This window comes from Ovis aries, chromosome 2, assembly GCF_016772045.2.
Source record: "Ovis aries strain OAR_USU_Benz2616 breed Rambouillet chromosome 2, ARS-UI_Ramb_v3.0, whole genome shotgun sequence".
Classification (NCBI taxonomy): domain Eukaryota; kingdom Metazoa; phylum Chordata; class Mammalia; order Artiodactyla; family Bovidae; genus Ovis; species Ovis aries.
Genome location: NC_056055.1, coordinates 73,319,852 through 73,345,558, shown reverse-complemented (window position 1 = coordinate 73,345,558; position 25,707 = coordinate 73,319,852). Strand labels below are relative to the sequence as shown.

The 25,707-nt window shown below is 40.5% G+C and overlaps 1 protein-coding gene across 2 annotated transcripts in view; it reads right to left on the bottom strand.

The window, feature by feature from the left end:
• The window catches only part of JAK2 (Janus kinase 2), a 115,988-nt gene extending 99,800 nt beyond the window's left edge, over window positions 1-16,188 (bottom strand). The window contains exons 1-2 of one of the 2 annotated variants that reach the window (XM_042243421.2): window positions 15,632-16,188; window positions 15,237-15,316 (exon numbers count right to left, since the gene is read on the bottom strand). The gene's annotated coding sequence lies outside the window, so the exon portion shown is untranslated. The remainder of the gene's footprint in view (window positions 1-15,236; window positions 15,317-15,631) is intronic. The other variant, XM_004004357.5, reaches the window with a different exon arrangement.
• Window positions 16,189-25,707: the final 9,519 nt, after the last annotated feature.

Here is a 25,707-nt window from a genome sequence, read left to right as displayed (position 1 = left end):
TAAGGTACTCTGCCTACCAGGTCTAATCCCTTGAATCTGTTCATCACCTCTACTGTATAATTATAAGGGATTTGACTTAGGTCATACCTGAATGGCCTAGTGGTTTTCCCTACTTTCTTCAATTTAAGCCTGAATTTTACAGTAAGGAACTCATGATCTGAGCCATAGTCAGCTCCAGGTCTTGTTTTTGCTGAATGTGTAGTGGTTCTTCATCTTTAGTTAGAAAGAATATAATCAATTGGATTTCAGTATCGCCCATTTGGTAAAGTCCATGTGTAGTCTTCTCTTGTGTTGTTGGAAGAGGGCGTTTGCTATGACCAGTGCATTCTCCTGGCAAAACTCTGTTAGCCTTTGCCCTGCTTCACTGTGTACTCCTAGGCCAAACTTGCCTGTTACTCCAGGTATTTCTTGGCTTTTGCATTCCAGTCCCCTATGATGAAAAGGACATCTTTTTTTATGTTAGTTCTAGAAGGTGTTGTAGGTCTTCACAGAACTGTTCAACTTCAGCTTTTTGGGCATTGATGCTTAGAACACAGACTAGGATTACTGTAATGTTGAATGGTTTGCCTTGAAAATGAACCAAGATCATTCTGTCATTTTTAAGACTGCATCCAAATACTGCATTTCAGACTCCTTTGTTCACTATGAGGGATACTCCATTTCTTCTAAGGAACTCTGGCCCACAGTAGTAGATATAACAGCTAGCTGAATTAAATTTGCCCATTCCTGTCCATTTTAGTTCACTGATTCCTAAGAGGGTAATGTTCACTCTTGCCATCTCCTGCTTGACCACGTCTAATTTACCTTGATTCATGGACCTAAGTTTCCAGGTCTTATGTAATACTGTTCTTTATAGCACTGCACTTTACTCTCACCACCAGACACATCCACAACTGACTGTCATTTCTGCTTTGGCCCAGTCACTTCATTTTTTTTGTCAGTTCGGTTCAGTCACTCAGTCGTGTCCAACTCTTTGCGACACCATGAATCGCAGCACACCAGGCCTCCCTGTCCATCACCAACTCCCAGAGTTCACTCAAACTCACGTCCATCGAGTTGGTGATGCCATCCAGCCATCTCATCCTCTGTCATCCCCTTTTCCTCTTGCTCCCAATCCCTCCCAGCATCAGAGTCTTTTCCAATGAGTCAACTCTTCGCATGAGGTGGCCAAAGTATTAGAGTTTCAGCTTCAACATCAGTCCTTCCAATGAACACCCAGGACGGCTCTCCTTTAGGGTGGACTGGTTAGATCTCCTTGCAGTCCAAGGGACTCTCAAGGGTCTTCTCAAACACCACAGTTCAAAAGCATCAATTCTTCAGTGCTCAGCTTTCTTCACAGTCCAACTCTCACATCCATACATGACCAATGGAAAAACCATAGCCTTGACTAAATGGACCTTTGTTGGCAAAGCAATGTCTCTGCCTTTTAATATGTTATCTAGGTTGATCATAACTTTTCTTCCAAGCAGTAAGCATCTTTTAATTTCATGGCTACAATCACCATCTGCAGTGATTTCGGAGCCCCCAAAAATAAAGTCTGACACTGTTTCCATTGTTTCCCCATCTATTTGCCATGATGGGACTGGATGCCATGATCTTAGGTTTCTGAATGTTGAGCTTTAAGGCAACCTTTTCACTCTCCTCTTTCACTTTTTTTTTTTTTTTTTTTTTGTAGCTATCAGTAATTGCCCTCCACTCTTCTCCAGTAGCATACTGGACACCATCCAATCTGGGAGGCTCATCTTCCTGTGTCGTGTCTTCTTTTGCCTTTTCACACTGTTCACAAGGTTCTCACAGCAAGAATACTGGAGTGGTTTGCTGTTCCCTCCTCCAGTGGGACGAGGGACATGTTTTGTCAGAACTCTCCACTGTGACCTGCCCACCTTGGGCGGCTCTGCGTGGCATGGCTCATAGCTTCACTGAGGTAAGTAAACCCCTTTGCCAGGACAAGGCTGTGATCCATGAAAGGGCAAAGACTACATTAAGTGTGTAATTAACTAAAGAAATCTCAGCTAAATCTGGAGTAGGGACAGCCTGTAGAGGGAGCTCTCAGGCGCTACCATGCATCATCCATTGCTCCAAGCAGGAAAAGGCATACCTACATTTCTAACAGGAAGGTGCCTCTACTTTACTAACCAGCGGGCAGAAGAAAACTTCTCTCTGCTCCATGACAGCTCAGCGAATCACACTACAGATGCCCACCAATGAGAATCTGCCATACTCTGAATTCCCAGCTCCTGCCAATAGATTCTTTGGTTAACAGAGTCCCTCCAAAAAGTTCCCCTTTTTCCTTATAAAAGTAAGCTCCCCTTGTTTGTTATCTAAATTTGCCCATGGTTCACCATAGCTTGCATTTCAAAAACTGCAATTCCTTTGGATCTTTCCAAATAAACCAACTTTGCTGGTAAAATAAATGGCAATTGTATAATTAAAGCTGACATTTTTGGTGTCAGAAGTGGGACCCAAAGCAGGTGAACCCTGAGACAATGAATCCTGGAATCAAGCAAGGTACCAACACCAAGCCCCTTGTGCTCATCACTTCCATGAGCTACTGCCAGTTTTTGTTTTGGTTTTTTTTTTAATTGGAGGCTAACTACTTTACAATACTGCGGTGGTTTTTGTCATACATTGACATGAATCAGCTACTGGTGTACATGTGTCCCCCTGTCCCAAACCCCCCATTCCACCTCCTTCCCCATCCAATCCCTCTGGGTTGTCCCAGTGCATTGGCTTTGAGAGCCGTTTCATGCATCGAAGTTTGGTAAGTAAGTGTCCTCTCAGGTTCCAAGCTCTGCTCTTTTTGCATTTTGAGCTTTCTGACTTAACTCAGTATCTGGAAAGGCTTGGTCCTTTCAGGTTGGAGGCTCTGACTTTGGAGAGTACTCAGTTGCTTTCTACAGTGTGTAGTAGTGAGAGGTTTTGGAGGGGGGCAGCTTCTGGTCATCTAAATGTTCTAAGCAGAGCCCATCTTTCAGGACTCTGGACAGTTTCATGTTTAAATGAACCATGGACCCCAGCATGTGCACTTTTAACTAAATGACCTGAACAAACTACAAGTAATCAGAACTACAATGGGCTCTATGGGGAATTTTCAATCTCCCCAAACTTGTTTTGCTTAAGATTAAAGTGGAGGACTACAGTTCTATAATTACACAAAACAAATTCAAATGTACACAAAACTCTAAAATTTCCACTTTGTAAGATAACATTTCTAAATTGGATGAAACAACAACAGAAAAAACCTAGAAAAGAACAAAATGGCTTCTGAAGCTTCCTGCGCCTCACCCTCCCCCAACTTCTTTGTCTCAGGAGCCATCGTGTGTCTTCCCTGATCACCCATTTGTCTCAGACTACATCCCAGCAGCCATTTTGTGCTCAGGCCCCACCTCCATGCCTCTTTCTTCCTCTGCAAAAACCTACCCCTTTAAAATTGGAGCCTCTGAAGATTCAAATGCTATAATCCTAATTACTGTTTCAAAGTTAACTTGAGCAGATAAATATTTAGAAGAAAAGTGTTAAATAACAACTGCCCTAGATTTCTGGTAACAGACATATACTCTAAACCTAGGAGAAAACTTGCTTTCTGTTTCCTTTTGTTAGGTAAGTGACCCTTCCCGTTCAAAGGGGAAACATTTGTTTTAAATAAGTCCACCTAAAGAGAGGATTCCAAACCTCTTGTGAGACAATAAAAAGCATTTTTTGATTGGCATGCATAAGCTTCTAAAAAATAAACTGACTCCAAAAACAGCTCTAAAAAGACCCTTACAGGACACAAATACATTTTGAATCTATTATTCTTCTGGGTTTGTATCAGCATATGGCTAAAATTTTAAATCAAACAGTTCCTGTTTGCATCTGAGTGTTCATGTGTGTATATATAGGTGTTGTAGACAGGTGGGTTTTGTTCTTTTCTACCTTCAGATGGTATTGTTAAAATTTGTTTGTAAAAGAGTTCTATTTAATTTGCTTAAAAATAAATAACCACTTACATTAATTAAAGAAATATCACAGAACATAACCCAAAATGCTTTTGAAGTTCACATGATCTATTCAACAGGATTAAATTTTGGTAAATGAAAGCTAGCTTAAGGTCATTGGTTACATTAAAATAGGTTACGTCTTTGGAGTTATAATGGTATAAATAATAGCATGTGTGCGTGCTTAGTCATGTCCAGCTCTTTGTGACCTCATGGGCTACAGCTTGCCAAGCTTCTCTGTCCGTGGAATTTTCCAGGCAAGAATACTGGAGTGAGTTGTCATTTCCTTCTCCAGAGGATCTTCCCAACCCAGGAATCGAGCCCATGTCTCTTGCATCTCCTTCACTTAGAAGGTGGATTCTTTACCAACTGCACCACCTGGGAAACTCCCTTTGCGTCAATAACGGAAGCATACAATTTTCAGTTTACCTGGGTATATGCATGAGTTTCCCACACAGCCCTGTCCCAATTTTAGCTGAAGTTTTTTTATTTCACGTTTTCCCCTTTTAATCAAAATTTTCCCTTAAAAGCATCACTGATCAAGAGTAAGGATCTCCACACGTAGTGGCATATTTAGTCTAAAGCCTCAGGCTAAATTTTGTAAACAGAAGGGGTTTTAATGCTTTAAAACCAAAGTAATTTGGTTGAGGGAGGGGAACTGCTCTGTACTTACATTATCCAAAACTTGCCAAGTGTTTGCTAGAGAAAAAGATCCTCTGTGAAACTGATGCTGTCATTCAGTCTCTAAGTAATGCCTGATTCTTTGGGGAACTCATTGATGGTAGCCTGCCAGGCTTCTCTGTCCATGGGATTTCCCAGGCAAGAAAACTCAAGTGGATTGCCATTCTCTTCTCCAGGAGAGCTTCCAGGACCAGGGATCAAACCCATGTCTCCTGCATTGGCAGGTGGGTTCTCTACCACTGAGTCACCAGGGAAGCCTGTGAAGTTGATACATGAAACCAAGATGGTACACAAAAAGTCACTGGCTATTTACTGATATTTCTCTACTTGTGCATTTATAGACTCTTTATTTGAAATACACTTATAAATGCTGTAATAGTATAAAATAACCCTTTCTCTGGATTAATGAGGAGGAACAGTATCTTAACAGTAATAGCATCTTACCAGTAACAAGAATCCCATCATATAAAGATGTGTATGTCCCATAGATGGCCAGTAGACACATGAAAAGATGCTCAACATCACTAATTATTACAGAAATGCAAATCAAAACTACAACGGGGTACCACCTCACACCAGTCAGAATGGCCATCATTAAAGTCTACAAATAACAAATGCTGGAGAGGAGCTGGAGAAAAGGGAATCCTCCTACACTGTTGGTGGGAAAGAAAGCTGGCACAGCCACGATGAAAACCAGTATGAGAGTTCCTCAGAAAACTAAAAACAGTATGATATAACCCAGCAATTCCACTCCTGGCATTATACTCAGACAAAACTATAATTCAAAAAAATAAATGCAGAGGCCTCTGTGGTGGTCCAGTGGTCACAAGTCTGCCTAGCAAAGCAGGGGACCCTGCTTCAATTCCTAGTCCAGGAGGATCCCAAATGCTATGGAGCAACTAAGCCTATGTGCCACAATTACCAAGCCCTCTCTCTAGGGCCCACAAGCCACAACTCCTGAAGCTTGAGCACTTCACAGTCCACGTTCCACAACGAGAGAAGCCACTGCAACGAGAAGCTTGTGCAACACAACTAGAGAGTAGCCACTGCTCGCTGCAACTAGAGAAAGCCTGCACACCGCAACAAAGACCCTGAGCAGTCAAAAATAACTAAATAATTAAAAAATGATTAAATGTTCCATATTTATTTTTTAAAAGTACATGCACCCATATATTCACAGCAGCACTGTTCACAACAGCCAAAACATGGAAACAACCTAAATGTCCACCAAAAGATGAATCGATAAAGAAATTCTTTATCCATAGTACGTATATTCAATGGAATACTACTCAGCCATAAAAAAGAACTAAATAATGCCATTTGCACTAACACGGATAAAACTAGTGATTATCGTGCTAAGTGAAGTAAGCCAGAAAGAGAAAGACAAATATCAATAGCGTACGGTATCACATGTTGAATCTAAAATATGGCTCAAGTGAACCAACCACCAAACAGACTAACAGATATAGAGAACAGATGTGTGGTTGCCAAGAGGGGAGGAGTGAAGAGAGAGTGATGAACTAAGAGTTTGGGGATGGTAGATGTAAAATATCACATTTAGAATGGATAAAAAACAAGGTCCTAATGAATAGCACAGGGAATTATACTGAATACAGTGTGATACACCATAATGGAAAAGAATATATAAAATAACTCTAGCCAAAATAGTACTGGTATATGCTAGACAGATCAGTGAACCAAAAGAGCATCCAGAAATAAATCCAAGTATATAGTGTAATCTGATGACATTGCTATGCAATAGAAAAGGATATTTAGTTTTTATAAAAAGCACTGGCATAACTGACAGTACAACTGGAGAAAATATGCTACAAATATATTATTGTCTAGTCACTAAGTTGTGTCCAACTCTTTATGACCCTGTGACAACAACCTGCCAGGCTTCTCTGTCCATGGGATTTCCCTGTTCACTGGAACTAGAGAAAGTCCACGCATAGCAATGGAAATCCAGTGCAACCAAAAATAAATAATGAATTATATATAAATTTAATTTTCAATGTAAAAAACAAAACAATAAAAATACTGGAAGAATTTTTGAGAGAACTTTTACCTGAAATGGAAAAACTTTCTTACACAAAATGGAAAACTCAAAATCCATTTAACAAAAGTCACACAAATTGAGTGTCTGAGTCCCTATTTTCCTTGACTAATAAAGTAGTTTTCTTATTCTCACTTCAATTTCAATGCCTTAGGCAGGACAGGGAGTTCCCCATAATCTCCACTTCTCCCTACTATATTCCATAACAAGCCCCTTTATATTCATTAATGACATTTTAGTCATTTAAGTTTTCTACCTCCACAATAAAGAAAAAGATTCATTATATTAAATTCTCAATTTCTCTAGAGAAAGGGGACCATAAACAAAATCAAAAGACAAACAGACTGAGGGAAATATTTGCAATTTGTTTATTAAAGAATATCTCTAATACACAAAGAGCTCCATAAACTGATAAAAGACAAACAATCTACTAGAAAATGACAAATATATTACAACTTTCCACTTAAAATATATTTTTTGAGCACGTATGGAACATTTATAAAAACTGACCACAATGAAGCATGCTTGAAAAAAAAATTTTTTTTTACAGGAAACTCTTAAAAGGCATAACAAAATCTAAAAATTACTTCAAAGTTATTATAACTGTTCCTAAGAAACAGTCTCTGCAATGAGTATATGCCTTTATTTCACTGCCACGTTATACTTGTCTTTACATCTGGATCCTTAGTATACTTAGTCAAGAGAATACCATGATATTAAAGATGATGTCCACTGACTTATCCTTAATAACATACGCAGTGGTTTAGTCGCTCAGTCGTGTCCAACTCTTTGTGACCCCATGGACTGTAGCCTGCCAGGCCCCTCTGTCCAGGGGATTTTCCAGGCAAGAATGCTGGAGTGGGTTGCCATTTCCTTCTCCAGGAATATATGCAGTGCACAACATAAAATGGACACTGACAAAATATCTACCAGGTGACACACACTTACTGTCACCTAATCTATGACAAAGGAGGCAAGAATACACAATGGAGAAAAGACAGTTTCTTCAATAAGTAGTCTGGGAAAACTGGACAGCTACATGTAAAATGATGAAATTAGAACACATCATAATACCACACACAAAAATAAACTCAAGGACTTCCCTGGTGGTCCAGTGGTTAAGAATCCACCTTTCTGTGTAAGGGACACCAGTTCGATCCCTCATTCGAGAAAATTCCACATGCGGTGGGGCAGCTAAGCCTGTGCATCACAGCTACTGAGCGCATGGTCCAGAGCCCATAAGCCGCAACTACTGAGCCCACATTCCACAGTTATGGAACCCTATGTGCAGTAGAGCCCATGCTCTGCAACAAAAGAAGCCACTGCAATAAGAAGTCCATACACTGCAACTGGAGAGTAGCCCACTCAGTGAAACTAGAGAAAGCCTGCATAAAGCAACAAAGACCCAGCACAGTCAAAAATAAGTAAATTTTTTTAAGGCTCCATATAGCTAACAGTCACTAGCCAAGCAATACATCTAAACTCCCAATAGCTTTCTCAGAAATAACACCTTTGATATATTAATCACTATAATAATTTGGTTGCTTAAGTTGTTTTTCAGGAACTCAGAGCTAGATCTTGACCAGCTCAAACCAGCTGAGACCACCAATCTTATTCAACTAGGCCTACCTGAGTATCCAATGGATCACCTTTTTATGTCAGAAGGCCAAAAACTCGACCCTCAGATCAGGCTAATGCCACCAATTTCTGAACATGCACCCCATGAAGAAGCATATAGTTCAGATCCTTGGAGAACTTCAATCACTATACCTTTTTCCTGCATCCAATCACCCTTCCCCAAGCCTCAAACCACCCTGCTCCTTTATCCCTTAAATATCTCAAAATCTTCACCTTTGGTTTTCTCTCTTAGCTGTGCCCTGTGAGTAAACATTTTCTCTGCTGCAGACTTACCATCTCAGCATGTGTCTTGCTGCACATCAGGCAAATGAACCTAGCTCAGTAACATGATTAACAGAATCTATTCTTCACCCTACCTTCGCCATGTTCACTGAAACACTCACTCTTAAACCCTGACTCATCATGTAAGAGAGCCAAGTATCCTGAGTCCCCGATGTTTTAAGGAAGTCCAAGCCACATGTATTGATACGTGCTCCAGTGCAGAGTCTGAGGTGAGATCTCAAGTCAAATAGCCAGTATCAACCTGCAGTCATGTGAGTGAAGATACCTCCAGATGATTCTAGTCCTCTGCCTTCACATTACCCCCGCCAGCAGCTCTTCCCAACTGATGTCCTAGACACTGAAGGGTAGAAACAAGCCATCCCTGACGTGCCTGATCCTAAGTACTGACTCAAAACGTCTGAGTCTAATAAAGCAGCTATTTTATGTCACTAAGTTTTCAGATGGGTTTGTCATAGCAATAGCAACAAAAATACATACTAATGGAAATGATCCAGTAGATGAAAAAATACTATTCTATTTTTTAATAGGGTCTAGGAGAGGAGAGGACAAAGAGGAAGAAGAGAGAAAGAAACACAATGGTAAAGTTCTTGAAGGTAAAAGGGGATGGGTTCTTCTACCCAAATAGATGAAGAAGCCTTACATGGGACACTGAACAGCACATACATTGTAAAGGGGGGGAAAGGGCAGAGTATAGACACAGATGCAGAATTGGAGGAGGGTCTACTGATGGCAGATTGTGTTATTTAGAAAATAGAGGTAAGTACCAGAAGACACTCTCGTAAGATTTGTAAGCGGTTTCCTGACAAACACGAATGAGAGATGGGGAGAGAAGTGGGTAGAGGCAAAGGGCTGCTGTTTTCCTGTTACAAACATTTAAGCCATTTATCTCTTAAACTTAAATTTTTAAAAAACTCCCTCATTTTCTAAGTGAGGAAAAAACAAGACTCATTGATTATGTGATTTGCTCAAAGTCACACACCATATTAACAGCACTCAGTCTTTGATCTCGATTTCCAAAACAGTATATTTTCTCACATTATACTACCTTTTATATTATAAAAATATTACCTAGTGGAATTATATTTCATAATCAGAATTTATTAAACTAAAATAATTTAGTAATCAATAATGAATGCCCTATTCTCGAGGACTGATATCAACAAAGAAGGCAGAAGGATGTTCTTGGGAAGATAAAAATATGCATTCAAGCAAAACAAATAGCCCACGGACTATCTCCACCTCAGTCACCTCCAGAGTAGCTACATCATACAGGTTTCAAAAACAGATAACACTTCCTTTTACCCTTTCCAATTCTCTTAATCTGAGTACTCCTAAAATTTGCTACCTTCAGTATTCTAAGTTATCTATAAGAATTTCTCTTTCCTTTTAGCAATTAATACCCTTATCATTTTATTCAGATCTTACCAATACAACTGCATCAAAAGTCATTTGTCTACCCTGACAGACCACTAATTATCTTAATGCTAACCACTTAATGTCCACTCATTCAAATAATACAAATGCAGGGCTAATGCCCATAATATGGGCTCCTATATAGCACGATATGAGAGGACACAGATAAATGTCAAACACTCTTTCAAAAAATACCTTCTGGTCTTTATTATGTCTAAAATTCTCATCATTAGTCCCAGGGATGGAAAGCTTTGGAAAAAAGTCTCCGTCAATCAACCAAAATCAAACTCAAAGGTTGTTATACTAAATTAACAAAATAATAGCAGTGGTTAATTATGCATGGGAAAACCATAAGCAATTTTCTTCTTTCTTCTGCTTTTCTAGGTTTTATATTAGGAAAAACACCAGTAAACATTTATAAGACCTTTTTCAATTCTGATTCTTCTCACTTTTTGGCAGTGATCAACCATGATCACCTTGATAGCCACTCCCACCTTCTTAGCCTTCCCCCTCACTTGCCTCTCATATTAACTGCTGTCCTTGTTGCCTTCGCCAATTCCTCTTCTTTCACTCACTCTCCAATTATGTGCAGTTCCCAAGGCTCAACCTCAGATCCCCTGCCTTTCTCTCTAAGCACAATTTCAGCCTTAAATTTCTTTGCTAAGTTCTATTCACATTGTCCCACAGTCTGGTGATATGCTGTGTGTGTGTTAGTCGCTCAGTCTGTCCAACTCTTTGTGACCCCGTGGACCACAGTCCACCAGACTCTTCCATCCATGGGATTCTCCAGGCAAGAATACTGGAGTGGGTTGCCATTTCCTTCTCCAGGGGATCTTCCCAACCCAGGGATCAAACCCGGGTCTCCCGCACTGCAGGCAAATTCTTTACCGACTGAGCTACAAGGGAACTTGCTTATCTCACTGTCACCTCAAATTCAACAAATCCAAACTACAAGCCCAGATGTCTGTACCCTTCAACTAGCTAATATTTCATACCTATTTCTGTCAGTACAGTCATTAATTAAACCCTTGTTCTTTTTTTTTGTCACCAACTAAATGAGTAACTTTTGCCATATTTTTAAACCTCTCTGGGTTTCCTAATGCACATGTTCTCATATATCTTAAGAGTTTCAACACTCTAATTTCTTGTCACTGTGGATCAAAACTTCAGTCATCTCTGATTACTCCCCTTCTTCCCCTCCCCCCACTACATCTTCCTTTCTTATCCAGTCCAGAACGAATCTTGCGTGACATCTCTCCAGTCTTATTTTTACTAAATTCAAATCCTCATTACCTCAGGCCTAGGTGATTTTCCTAGGTCTATGACTTCTCTTTCCAACTCATCATACTCTACCCAGCTCTGGTGCCACTGCAATTTTCTTAAAACACTTTTTTTAAGCAAGTTCTTTCTCACTGTGAAACCTTTAAAGCTTGCCTATTACCTATGAATCGAAGAACATTATTCTAACCCTGCACTTAAAGACATCCACCCATCTAATCCCAAACATTTTCACCTGGTTTCTTAGTACTCTCCCACAGAAACCTTCATTTCAGTCAACTTATTATGTACTGTTCTCTTATCCTGTTCTGCTTACTTTGCCTTTACTTCCTATACAAGTTCCTTCCTCTTCTGTAAAATCAAATTCCGCCCAGTTTTGATTCTACCTCTTCTCTGGATCTTTGTCTGCTCACTTCAACTTTATATGGTATCAGAGATTTATAACTTTTATTATTTGCCTATCTCCCCTATTACATTACAAGTCCTCAAGGAAAAGAACCTGCTTTACATTTTTCTGCATCTCTTTTGGATATATAGCAAAGTACCTTTACATTGTAGATATGAATAAATATTTGTCTGGTAATGGCCTAAAATTCCTTTTTAATACACAGCATTTCTTGAATGTTCCCCATGTACTCAGCATTGTGGGTTTGTATGTGTGTGCGTTTAATCTAAACTCTGTTTCTCAATGCATACACAATCAACTTGAAAAGATGTGGCTAACAGAGAAATAATTACCAAACAACCAAAATATGATATATAATTAAACTATTGATGATATACTACGACTAAAAGAACTATAGAACTGTAAGAGAGGAAAAAAACAATAATTAGTGAGAAACAGTTTCATGAATGAAGTGGAACTTTTAACTTAGTAGTAGTGGTAACAAATTGTTGTAATAATAATAGCTTATTATATTCAGAGCATTATATAATTATGACAATAGTTTACTATTAAAGGAGTTTATGTCTGGGAGTCCTTAATGTGCCAGGCCCTATTCCTGAGGGCTTTTCATGTATCAACTCTCTTAATTCTCACTACAAGCTTACAGAAAAAGTATAATTCTCAGTTTTCAGATGAGAAGACTGAGGCTCTGCTCAGTTATTCCACACCTAGTGACTCGTGCAGTAGGGTGTAAAACTGGACTTACTGGAAGAAGGACGGAAAACGTGTGAAAGTTAAAAAACAGAATAAGCTTAGCTGTTATTAGGAAGTATGAGACACAGCTTGCAATACTAGAACAGAGGATGCTTGCCGAAGGTCCTCAGACAAAACTGAATAAACAGGGCAGAGACTGATGACAGAATATTTTGAAAGCCAGGAAAAAGAAGTTCAACTTAACAGGTGGAATGTAGGAGGCCACTGAGGATTTGGGAGCAAGAGAGTGCCACAAAAAGGAGCATCAGAGTGGTATTTATAGAAGGAAGAGATGCTGGATTCAAAGGGGTTGATATGACTTCCAATATTATAGGCTGACGATGAGTCCTGGGATTTAGGTAGTAAAAGTGGGAGAAGCAAAGGTATGGACGACAAAAGAAATATGAATAGGACATGGTGAATGGATTAGTATGTAAGATAAATGAAAGAGGCAGTTTAAAGGTTATGTCTAATTTAAAGCCTGCATGGCCAACAGAGAGAAGGAAATTACAAAGGGGTATAAAAAGATGACTTTCATTTGGGGCAAAGTTAAGTTTAAGGAGATGGTCAAAAATACTAATAGAAAACCAGTACTGGAAAAGCCAGAAAGTAATCATAATGACAAGCAATAGGATCAGCATAAAACAAAGGAACTAGATAGTAGCTATAAAGATATTAAATAAGAGAGTAAACATAGGAAGCCGTGATCAGCTGGTACTAACTTTGTATCAATAATTGTACCAATAACTTTGGTGGGGAAGGGAATCAATTAGTGACCAACATTTAAAAATGCAGTTTTTCCATTAAATTTTTTTTATCAGAAAGCCAACAAAAAACTAAGGCAAAGGCTTCCAAACTTTCTCCATATAGGGAATCCTTAGACTTAGTAATTTTTTCATAGCACCCCCAGACCAAAAGAAATACTTAAGTGGGGGTGGTTTCAAACCACATAAGTATTAATGTCCTTATAATTTAGTGTTTGTTGGGCACTGTACAAATTCTCAAACTTGGAATCAAATTTGACAACATCACATTCCAGTATTCTGTTTCATACAGTAGTTGCTTTTTATCAGAGCAACCTTTAAAAATACAGCTTTGCGAAAACATGACATTGTAGAAAGGAATGTGTCGGTCTAATGTTGAAACTGTGAACTACCTCAAATTATCAGTTAAAGCCTGAGTTCAATGGCACCCGGGGGCACCCCAGCACACAGTTTGAGTAACTGGGAGCAAAGGGAAGGGGCCTAAAAAGAAAGGGAAAAAAAAAAAGGGAGCGAGCAAAAAAATTCTTATTAGCGTGGTTAACCACAAGAGGGCAGCACAACAGTAGGTAGAGGCAGCACAAACGCAGAGGGGCAGAAGGGGTGAGGAGAGATGATACAGGTCAAACCTTCCCATAAAAAGGCTCTAAGACCCCTTAACCAGTTCAAGATATAAAAGTCCTTTTTCTCCTTAGACTAAAAAGGAAGAAACACTGGTCACTGGCAGATCACCTTTTACAGTCATCCTGCCCTTCTCTAACATCCTTTCTTTGCCTACTCAGTCGGGAGAATAGCCATGACTTTCACAGTAGCCAAGCAATGTACTACTTTGCATGCATAATTTTATTCAATCTCCACAACAATCTTATAAGAAAGTGAGGCTCAAAGAGATTTTAAATAACACTATTAAAAAGCAGGAACACCAGAATTCAAACCCAATCTGACCCCAAAGTCAAGGTCCTTCCCTATTTGGTCTAAAAAGCATCTCATCTTTCAGCAACAGCCAGTTGAAGTAGAGAAGAAAACCATGTTCCCTTCCTATACCTGAGACACCTGTCTCAAATCACTAGGAAAAACCAGCAAATGAAGTAAACTCTTCTTTAATGGGTTCCTAAAACATGCTAAATACTCCAAACGTAGGACACTCAGAGAAAGAAACAAGCATTGTATGCTTATCTAGTCAGCAAGTACTGTAGTTTTCCTGTACAGGTAAATACATGTTAAGGCAAATGCTGGACACATCCAGTTTGCAAATATGTTACATATTAAAAGATATGCGCACACAGGAGCAAGGGATTCTCATACCCAAAGTGGTAAAGGGGGGAGGGAAAGGGAGGAAAAAGGTTGATAATTCATCTTAATATCCGTTGGGTGTTATAGCAGAATACCTGCAGTAGCCCAACAAACCTATTATGAAACCAAAACCAATCGTCATCACTTATTACCACTTGCAGTTTCCTCCTCCACATTTCTCCTCCCCCTATGACATACTCAGCTGCCTCTATCCTTTCATTCAGAGAAAAAGGAGTTCCTCCGGACAGATTAATAACCACCGGAAAGCAAAATGGGTAAATTCAACCGACAAAGTAAACTTAAGCAGATAAAGCTGTCCAGGAAGCATTCTATGCGGTAGCAGAAACCCCAGCAAGAGCAGCTAAAGTGTCCTCTCAATAAGTATCTCTTATTACTTGAAAATGTTCCTGCCTCAAAGATTAAGAATCTTTGGTTGCTTGAGGAGAAAGGGTATTGGATGACGTTTTTCTCTGCAAAGAAAAACAATGTACAATCAGCAGAGAAACAAATGAAGACTGTTTCTTAAAGAACAACAATAAAGCCCAAAATTACCCTCCCAGGGCAACATTCAAAGTTCAGCACTGCCATTTTCAAAGAAGCAACAATGAGCCCTGCCTGTCGACACACGCTTCCAACCTTCCTACGCACGGACTCACACCTCAAGACACCCTCGTCTTCACTGCAGAGAAAAAGGACTGCAGTCAGGATCGCTCACCCACCTTCGGGGAAAGGGGCTGGAAGGGCCTCTTCTGCAGAAGAGAAACAGATCACATCTTGTTGCCTTGCCTGCTTCCGAAACCTAAAAGGAAAAAAAAAAAAAAAAAAGCGGCAGTTACTACCGCAGAAATCCAGGGGAAATAGATGCTCTTTTCTAGGCTGTTCAGATGTCTAGAAAATTTTAAAAGAGAGATAAGTAAAGGGGAGGAGGAGTATCAGGCACATAAGGATGCAAGTATCAACAGCAAGACACTCCGTCCGAGGTTTCCTTCTAAAAGGGAGGATTTTCTTGCCGAGTTTACTGACACTAGCAGGGGGGAAGGGGAGATCGGGGTGGAGAGGAGGAGAGAGAGAACTGCTGCCCTCCACCTGGAGCCCAGGCAGCAATAACACTCACCGCCGCACGGATGTGGCGACGAGGACGCGCCCCCAAGCCCGAGGGGACTGCTCTTACCCGGTGCCTCCGGCTGGCCACACTACGAAGCCCCTGGAACAGGCAAAGGTCCGAGTGTCCGCCAGGCTGAGACCTCGCGGGCCCTCCCGTGCGGGTTCGGCTCTCACTCACATCCCTCGGCGGCGAAGATCTGGCCTTTCCCTGCGCTGCAATAGGAGCCCTCCGCCCCTACGCTCTGCCACCAAGTCCGGACCCAGGGGCCGAGGGCCCGAGGCGGCGGCGCGCACTGTGGAGCGAGCAGGACGCGGGCCCAGCCTGTCAGCGCTCAGGAAGGCCGTTAGCGTCGGCCGCTGCGGCCCGCTCCTGCTCCTCTTCCTCTCTCCTTCCTGCAACCCACACCACTCCCACTTTGGGCAACCGGGAAGCCCGTCACAGTCGTCGTCTCCACCCTCTCCGCAGTCACACCGTCTTCTCAGCCCCGCAGGCGACACTGGCTGGGACGTCCTATTTACGTCCGACTCAGCCTCCCAGTTGGCCTCTGGTCTGGCGTCTTGCTCACTGCAGAGACCGCCTCGGTGCGGGGCCGGCGCCTGGCGCGCACCCCCGGACTGCGCGTGCGCCGCTCCACCCAGGCTGCGTTTTCACCGACGCGCGCCGGGGGCGGCCGACGACTGGCTACACAGAGCCTGGGCTTCTCAGGAAACAAACCGGCGTGCGCGGAGATTCCCGCGGTGGCCCCTGGGCGTGAGCGGGCGGGGAACTTGAGCTGGGCCGGGCCCTCCGCAGATGGGCGTGTGCGTGGCCGCCGCCCGCCGTGGAGGCGGCTGGGAGTGAGTCAGCCTGGCCGTGTAGGGACTCCCCTGCGCACAACCTGGCACCGCAGCAGAGACTTACCCTGGTCGCGAGGCCGAGGGAAGTCGCGCCGAGGGTTTGGTGCAACGCGTTCCTAACTCACCGTATCGCGCCAGCGCAGTTCTGGGAGTCTGATTCCAATCAGTCACTTCTGCTGGAAAGAAATGAGGGTGGGATGAGGTGCCCAGATGCCTGCGGACTGGCGGCAGTGCCAGGCAAACGAGAAACAATTTCCACCATCCCGAAGAGCCTCATTCATTGGGTCAACAAATATTTACTGAGCACCTACTGTTTGCCATTCTTGGTAGGACCCCAAAGATGCTATGTGAACACAACCCACATACCCCTTGCCCTACTGGAGCTTGTATTCTGATAAAGCGACAAAAATAAATAAAAAGCCTTAAATTTATAACGTGCCAGAGTATAATTGCCACTAAGAAAAGTAAAGGAGCAGGAAGTGGGGAGGCAGTGTGCTATTTTAGTTAGAATGGCCAGGAAAGACCTCCCAGAGTAACATTTGAGTGGAGCTCTGAAGAAGGAGAATGAGCCAGTCCTGCGGCTATCTGTGAAGACAGTTTCATGCAGAAACACTAGCAAAGGCAAAGACCCTAAGAAGGGAATGTGCTTGGCAAGTTCAAGGACCAGGAAGGAGGTCAGTGTGGCTGAAGAACAGTAAAGGAAGGGACAACGGTAAGAGGTGAGGCCAAAGAAGGAGCCTGTAATCCAGCTATGTCGGGCCTTCTGTCAGTCTGAAAGGCATATGTCGTTAGCCTTCTGTCAATCTGAAAAAACAGATACATTTATAGCCCCTGTTTCACCATACAGATGATGCTGCAATTCAGGTCTAGCTTGTACTTAATTGTCCCTTTAAATCTCACCAAAGCAACTCCTGCATTTCTTCTTACATAAGACCCATTGCAAAAGGTCTTTGAGCAAATGATAGCAGGCTAGGAAATGACTTGAATCCACACTGACTTCTTTAAATAATGAACTGGAGCCCTGTTTTCGCCTAAAAGGGATATACTGGGAAACTGCATTCCTATGGCTCCTGTCTTACAAGCAAAATATGCCAGAGAGTGCTTTGTTGTTGCTGTTGTTTAGTTTCTAAAAAGAAATTGGAAATAGGAGTTGTGACACAATAGCAAATCTAAAATCTGCTTAGAATATTAAGGCTGAAATTACAAGCAGGAACCATCATGAGAGTTCCCCCAGCAAACAAAACTGTTAACTAGATTAGAAACCAGAACACAGACCCACACAAAGAACATAAAGTGCTGAAGGTGACCTTAACATTAGAGTTAAAATGAAAAGTATCTGAACTCTGGAAGTGGAAGCATTCTCTTTAAGCGGGGGGTAAAAAAAAAACAAAAAACCTGTTTAAGAACTCCAAACAGTACAGATACAGTCATTGTAGTAAATAATATTTCTGAATTTTGCAATGATATGTTTATTCAACCAGGCATGGTATCTGTTACTGTCCACTGCCTTTTTGCAGGGAAAAGCCATTTAGAACTAGTGGATGTTGAGGGTGTCTTGTGGAGGAAAGCATTCTTTTTTATATTAGTGATTTGGATAGGGAAGAGAGGGTTGCCAAGGGAACTATATTAGTCATAGGCTTATAAACTTGAGAAATCTACCCACACAGAGAGATAAAGTGACTTACTTACTGTCATTCTGATAGTGAAAGCCTCTCTCCTCACCAAGATACTATGATTTTAAGCCAATATTACCCTGGAATGTTTAGCTTTTTTCACTCTGTAGCAACTTTTTAATGCTTTTATGTGATCTCTGATAGTGACATAGCTGGAAATTTGCTCCCAGGGCAAATATTTCAGAAAGTTTCCTCTATTCTTTGATATGATAAAAGAAAATTCCAAGACATCTAAGTCTTTCAATACACTCTTTCACACAATATGGAAAAACAAAAATTGTGAATTTGGTTAGATGGTAATACATCTAGATTCAAAACTGATTGTAGGTCATAGCTAGAAGTAAAAATTAGCAGTCAATTGTCAAGTATGGGGTGTTGTGCCACAAGTTCTGTTATCCCATTGTAATAGAATATGGTGGCACTGGTTCTTGATTGTCACTCCTCAACCTAAACCTGCAACGAGACTGACAGTACATGTGAGATGGAGCTTTGGCATTTATTTCTTTTTATACTGTAACGAAGGCTGAGCGCCGAAGAATTGATGCTTTCCAACTGCAGTGCTGGAGAAGACTCTTGAGAGTCCCTTGGACAGCACGGAGATCAAACCAGTCGATCCGAAAGGAAATCATCCCTGAATATTCATTGAAAGGACTGGTACTGAAGCTGAAGCTCCAATACTTTGGCCATCTGATGCAAAGAGCTAACTCATTGGAAAAGACTCTGATGCTGGGAAAGATTGAGGGCAGGAGGAGAAGGGGGAGACAGAGGATGAAATGGTTGGATGCCATCACCGACTAAATGGACATAAGTTTGAGCCAACTCTGGGAGATGGCGAAGGACAGGAAGCCTGGAGTGCTGCAGTTCAAGGGATTGCAAGGAGTCAGACACAACTGAGAAACTGAACAACAAAGTCCTTAAGTGGTTTTGATGCAAAGGTTAGAAATCCATGGTTCAGGGAATCTGGCTGACCCAGGTTTGAACTACTCTTTTCACCAAGGAAGTAATTTAAATTTTCTAAGCTTCCATTTCCTCATCAGTATAATGAGGATAAGAATATCTTCCTTGAAGTGTTGTTTTGAAGATTGGATGAAAAAATATTTTAAACCCTTAGCACAGTTATTAAAGCCTATTATGGTTTTGATAGGGACAACTTATATATATTGCCAAAATGTTGGATTTTCTCAGTAATCCTGAAGCATTTGTCACAGTTTATTGCATGACATGGAACTCTGTGGGCAAGAATGATAAGGGCTGAGTTGTAATAGAGATAAACGCAAAGATCTGCCATTTGTATAAAAACAACTTATGCGATTAGCTGATGAAATAATGAAAACACTCTTAAGAGCAGAAAAAGATACAGGAAAGTTATTCCCCTTGGAACAGGAAACAGGCCCAAGCAAAAGACTGGGGATAAATCCACAAATTAGTTTGTTTCCTTCCAGGATAGAGATTTACTCTTCTAAAGGCATCAAGAAAAGAGCTATGGAGAGAGGCTGATTTACCCCAAGTCTAGTAATATATGCCAAAAGACAAAGTCAGGAGTGTGAATCAGGTAGACAGACAAGCAAGCAATGTTGTTTTACTTTGAATTATTCACATATTTTAGGACAATTCATTTCAAAGTCTGGCTGGATATGGAATTTTTTTTTTTTCAAAATTTCCTCTGCATTTAATTATATCTCTATCTCTAAATCAATCCTTTCATCCTTCAATACAGTCTCAAAGAAAAAGATGTTCCTGGCAAGCAGGTCCCTCTTTCCCTTGAGATAGCTGGATAAGTTTAATATTGGTGGATAAAAACTGATTTCCCCATCTGTAAGCCAGGAATAAATAACCTCCTTCAGGTAAAGATGATTATTTGGCAAAATATGCAAAACATCTATTATATAATTCTGCTGCTGCTGCTAAGTCATTTCAGTCGTGTCCGACTCTGTGCAACCCCATAGACGGCAGCCCACCAAGCTCCTCTGTCCACAGGACTCTCTGCACAAGAATACTGGAGTAGGTTGCCATTTCCTTCTCTGAATTATGCTCTACTTAACAATAAAATTTTAACTTAAAACATTTGTAGTACCAATTTACTAAAAATATGTTTCTTTATAAAAAGATCCATACCAACATTCACTCTTAAGAATAGAAATCCCCAGCATAATTATTAGTTGTTGTTTAGTCGCTAAATTGTGTCTGCCTCTATTGCAACCCCATGGACTGTAGCCTGCAAGGCTCTCCTGTCCATGTAATTCCCCAAGCAAGAATACCTGGGTTGCCATTTCCTTCTCCAGGAGATCTTTGTCATCCAGAGACTGAACCCACATCTCCTGCTTAGCAGGTGGATTTTTTACCACTGAGCCACCTGGGAAGCAATTAGTTTCAGTTCAGTTCAGTCACTCAGTCGTGTCCAACTCTTTGTGACCCCCATGAATCGCAGCACGCCAGCCCTCCCTGTCCATCACCATCTCCCAGAGTTCACTCAAACTCACGTCCATCGAGTAGTTTATAGAGTGTTAATTCCTGAGTCCTTATTTAGATTAAGGATTTTGCCCTCTTTCATTGAGAAATGACCTCTACACCCAGAGTAGTCAGCCTCTAGCCCCTGTGTTCGGAGAAGGCAATGGCACCCCACTCCAGTACTCTTGCCTGGAAAATCCCATGGACAAAGGAGCCTGGTAGGCTGCAGTCCATGGGTCGCTACTAGTAGGACACGACTGAGAAACTTCACTTTCACTTTTCACTTCCATGCATTGGAGAAGGAAATGGCAACCCACTCCAGTGTTCTTGCCTGGAGAATCCCAGGGACGGGGGAGCCTGGTGGGCTGCCGTCTATGGGGTCGCGCAGAGTCGGACACGACTGAAGCGACTTAGCAGTAGCAGCAGCCCCTGTGTTATGCTTTGTGATCCTGTCCCCCATAACTTGATTATACTATAAGTCAAACTGAATCATTCATGGTCTCCCCATAAGGAATTTGGAACTGGGATTCAAAGACAGTTGCTCAGACTTTTTTGTTATTTTAGAGTAAGTTACCCATGCTCTAAAGTTGTAAGATTTCTATCTGTATTCATGTATGTGGAGTTGCACAGAAAGCTGACTTGCTTTGGGAGAAAAAAAGACAGTGTACCAAGAATGAATTCTCTTAGGTTTTTGGCTTCCTCTTCCTTACACGGCCCAAAGAAACTTCCTGTATTTGGTATCTTGAAACTTCCTTATGACAAATTTCTCCTTTTAACTTTTACCAGATCTGGTAGAGTCAGAGTATTCACAATGAAATAACCTGGATTATAGTAGACTGATAAGAATAAAATATTTTTAAAAAAACTCTCAAATTACAACAGGGAAAATGTATGTCTTTTTTTTTTTTTTGGTCATATGATACCTTTCATTTATTTCTTTGTGATTCAAAATTTTTATAGATAATACTCCATTTATAGTTATTATAAAGCATTGGCTATATTCCCTGTGCTGAACTGCATGTCATTTAAAAACCAAATTTACCCAGCAATTTTGGAATTCTATCTTCAATCATAAAGTCAAGCATAACTATAAAAGTATTAGTCACAATCTAAGACATTACACAGAATCTATGGGTTAGCAGAAAATAAAGATACCTGCCCCTACAAAACATCACTGCTATCACTACTGTTTAGTTTCCTTTTCTCAATCACTTCACTCTACTTCCTCTGTAACTTAATAACATTGTGAGTTTTCTGGGCCACAGCCACAGTAATGTCGTGGTTACTCCATTCTACCTACACTACCGACCAAAGGAAAATTTGATTTGATATTAAAGCATCTTAATAATGTGGTTAAGTACTCTGAATTTCAGTTTTACCTATGAAATATATAAATGAACCAGAAAATGACAAGTGACATAGTTCTCAATTTTAACTTTCACTCGTAACTGGTTACATACCTCCAACATCTATAATTCATCTTTAACTACATCTTTTTTTCCTCTTTTTCTTTCCTCCGATGCCTTCTCTTCCTAAGGTTTTGAGCCTGTGCTCGTTTATCTCTACATCATGAGAATTAACCAAAGGGAAAACCAGTGTTTCCCTCCTCACAGGGGCAACTGGTGCTAAGAGAGCACCTTCTTTCAGGTAGTCTTGCTTTATCAATGTTTCTGTCCTCTCAGTTCCCTTTGAGACCTAAGATCTATCACAGTGACCTATGTCTAAAATTTTTTACCTGAAAAAAAATGCTCTTAAATCATCTATGTCTTTTTTGACTATTGTTGAGATTATTCGAATTGAATGACTATGAGTTCCTTTAAAGTCTACTGAATCAATCTTATCAGACTTAGGCAAATGCCATATATTTTAAATGACTTATTAATAATTGATCACACTTGACTCCATTGTTACAGGTTGAATTCTGTTCCCCCAAAAGTTATGTTTAAGTCCTAACCTCCTGTACCTGTGACATGGAAATAGGGTCTTTGTTTGTAATTAGGTTAAGATGAGGTCATCAGGGTGGACCCTAATCCAACAGACCAGAGTCCTTAAGAGTATAGAAGACAGAGACAACACAGAAAAACAACCCTGTGAAAGGGAGGCAGAGACTGGAGGGATACATTTACAGCCAAGGAACACTTGGGGCTACCAGAAACTAAAAGAGGCAAGGAAGAAACCTTCCCTAGAGGCTTTGGAGAGAGGATGGCACTCCCAATACCTTGATCTTGGGCTTCTAGCCTCCAAAACTGTGAAATAATAAATTTCTGTTTGTTTTAAGCCTCCGGCTTATGACATTTTGTTTCAGCAGTCAAAGAAACTAATATACCATGCTACTTTCTTCTTTCATCCACACCTGATACTGTCTCCCACTGAACACTGATATAACCATTCATTTGGAGAAAAAAACAAATGCTATTTCTTTGGTTTCTCTTTTTGTATAATGGTGTTTTTGTTTGTTGGAGTTTTGTTTGGTTTCATTTGGGTTTTTTCCCACTGTCACCTTAATCTGCTATAAATCAAGCATGAAATGATGTAATAGTCCTCAGGCAAACTCTCTTGGCTAGGTACTCTAAGGCTATAAGAATTTTAGTACTGTGTGCTTTCCATTCAGATGCCAATTCAGCTCTTTACTTCTCACAGGAAATGTTCTGGGAATCAACAGCCGTACAAGTGATCAAGTTTTTAGTTGGAATGATAATTTTGGAAATTTTAAAAAATAACTGCTAATTATTGGAATAGACATGTTTTAAAGCTTGTGAAAGCCTTATCTTGTGCATCTGTTGCCCTCATTTAAGTGCTTATGTTTCTTGAGAAAGCTACTTTTTTCTTTTTTGATCGCAAAGTAAACATTAATACATACTACTTGTGGTAAATCCAACTAATGTGGATCATCATATCAAGCATATGATATGGAAATTCTTCTTGATCCTCTGTTTCTAGTCCCTTTCACTTCTCAGAGGTAAACACTGATAACTATTTGTGATATAACTTACTAAATAATTTTCCCATTTTGATTTGTAATTTTCACAATTAGAAACAGTGCTAAACTTAAGAATCATTGTACATATTCCATGGGCACAAAAGTATTCCTGCGGATAGATGATTAGACTCTCTGGGTCAAAGGAAATACATATTTAAAATTTGGTGGCTATTGCCAAATTGACTTCAAAAACCTCATAGTAGTATATCAATGCCCTTTTCTCTATAATCTCACCTACTCTGGATATTATGAATCTTTAATTTTAGGTCATTTTAATAGATCATTCATTCCAATAGATCAACAAATCTTTTAAGTTTAATTAGGTTCCACCTGTTCTTTGTTGTTTTTATTTCCATTACTCTAGGAGGTGGATCATGGAGGATCTTGCTGTGATTTATGTCATAGACTGGTCTATCTTTGTGTAAGGAAGCATTTAACAGGAGGCTTCCTGTGTGCTGTCTTGGATCTGTCAGGAATCCTCTGTTCCTTATTAATTCCTGAATATTCAGGAATTAAGAGGAGAGGCAAGCCTCTCCCGGGGCTGAGGGATCCAAGGCATTTCCTTCGTTAGTTTTTCAATATGGTGATAAGTACCCTCTTCGTTCTTGTGAACCATAAGGTAAAAGTGATTGTTTACAACTCTGTCTCTCTTTAATATGGATCGCCTATGTTTTGTAAGTCTGGAATTTTAATCTTTAACTTCGCTGAGAATAACTACAGTATATATGCACACACCATGTTGATTAAAACACCTTTGCTCCATCAGAGCTTGGGTCCCCGTGTCTTTCTTTCTTTCTTTCTCTCTCTCTCTATGTCTCTATTTCTGGCTGATTTCCTGGAATTCGAAAGCCAGCTGTGTAACCCAGGAAATATTAGCCTCTCTCCTTCTTTCACTTTCTCATTGTTGACTCTGGACCACCAGGTTCTGGTCCATTGAAGGACCTCAACATCTGTGTTTTCCTCTAAGAGTTTTATAATTTCTCATTTTGCATTTAGGTCTTTAATTCATTTTGAGTTTATCTTTGTGTATGGTGTTAGGAAGTGTTCTAATTTCATTCTTTTACACATAGCTGTCCAATTTTCCCAGCACCACTTATTGAAGAGACTATCTTTTCCCCATTGTATATTCTTGCTTTCTTTATCAAAGATAAGTTGCCCATAGGTGTGTGGGTTTATCTCTGGGCTTTCTACCTTGTTCCATTGTTCTATATTTCTGTTTTTGTACCAGTACCATACTGTCTTGATGACTGAAGCTTTGTAGTATAGTCTGAAGTCAGGAAGGTTGATTTCTCCAGCTCCATTCTTCTTTCTCAAGGTTGCTTTGGCTATTCAGGGTCTTTTGTGTTTTCATATGAATTATGAATTTTTTTGTTCTAGCTTTCCACCAACCATCCTGATCAAGCAAGTATTGGGTTGGCCAAAAAGTTCATTCCCACTTTCCCATATGATGTTATAGGAAAATCTGAATGAACTTTTTGGCCAACCCAATAATTTTTCAATTACATTCAGATCTACTTTTGAAATTAACTTCCTTGTATCATCCTTCTTATGGGAAAAAATGATTCCTTTGGGAAAACACTGGTGAAATAACAAAGCCCAGAGATTTTACCAGCTGGGGGTTCTTTATTTAACCTTTCTGAACTTCTGTTTCCTAGTCTCCTCAATAAGAATAACAGGGGTGCCTACCTTTTAAAAGAATTAGCTTTAGGTTTGAATGAGATAACATAGTGTTAGTCACTTAGTCATGTCTGATTCTTTGTGACCCCATGGACTATTGCTCACCAGGCACCTCTGTCCATGGAATTCTCCAGGCAAGAATACTGGAGAAGATTGCCATTCCCTTCTCCAGGGTATCTTCCCTACCCAGGGATTGAACCCAGGTCTCCTGCAGTGCAGATTCTTTACCACCTGAGCCACCAGGGAAGCCCATGAGGCAAAATAGAGAAGACAATAGATTCCTGATGGTAATAAGTAATGTCAGAGTGTGTATAACACACCAGTCATTCTTCAAAAGCTTTATACATAGTAAATCATTTGAGCCTCATGACAACTACAGATGGCTACTTCTGTTATCTTCATTTCAAAAGAAAGAAATTGAGACACAAGAGACTAACTTTTCCAGGGTCTTCCAGAAATTCTGCAGAGGCA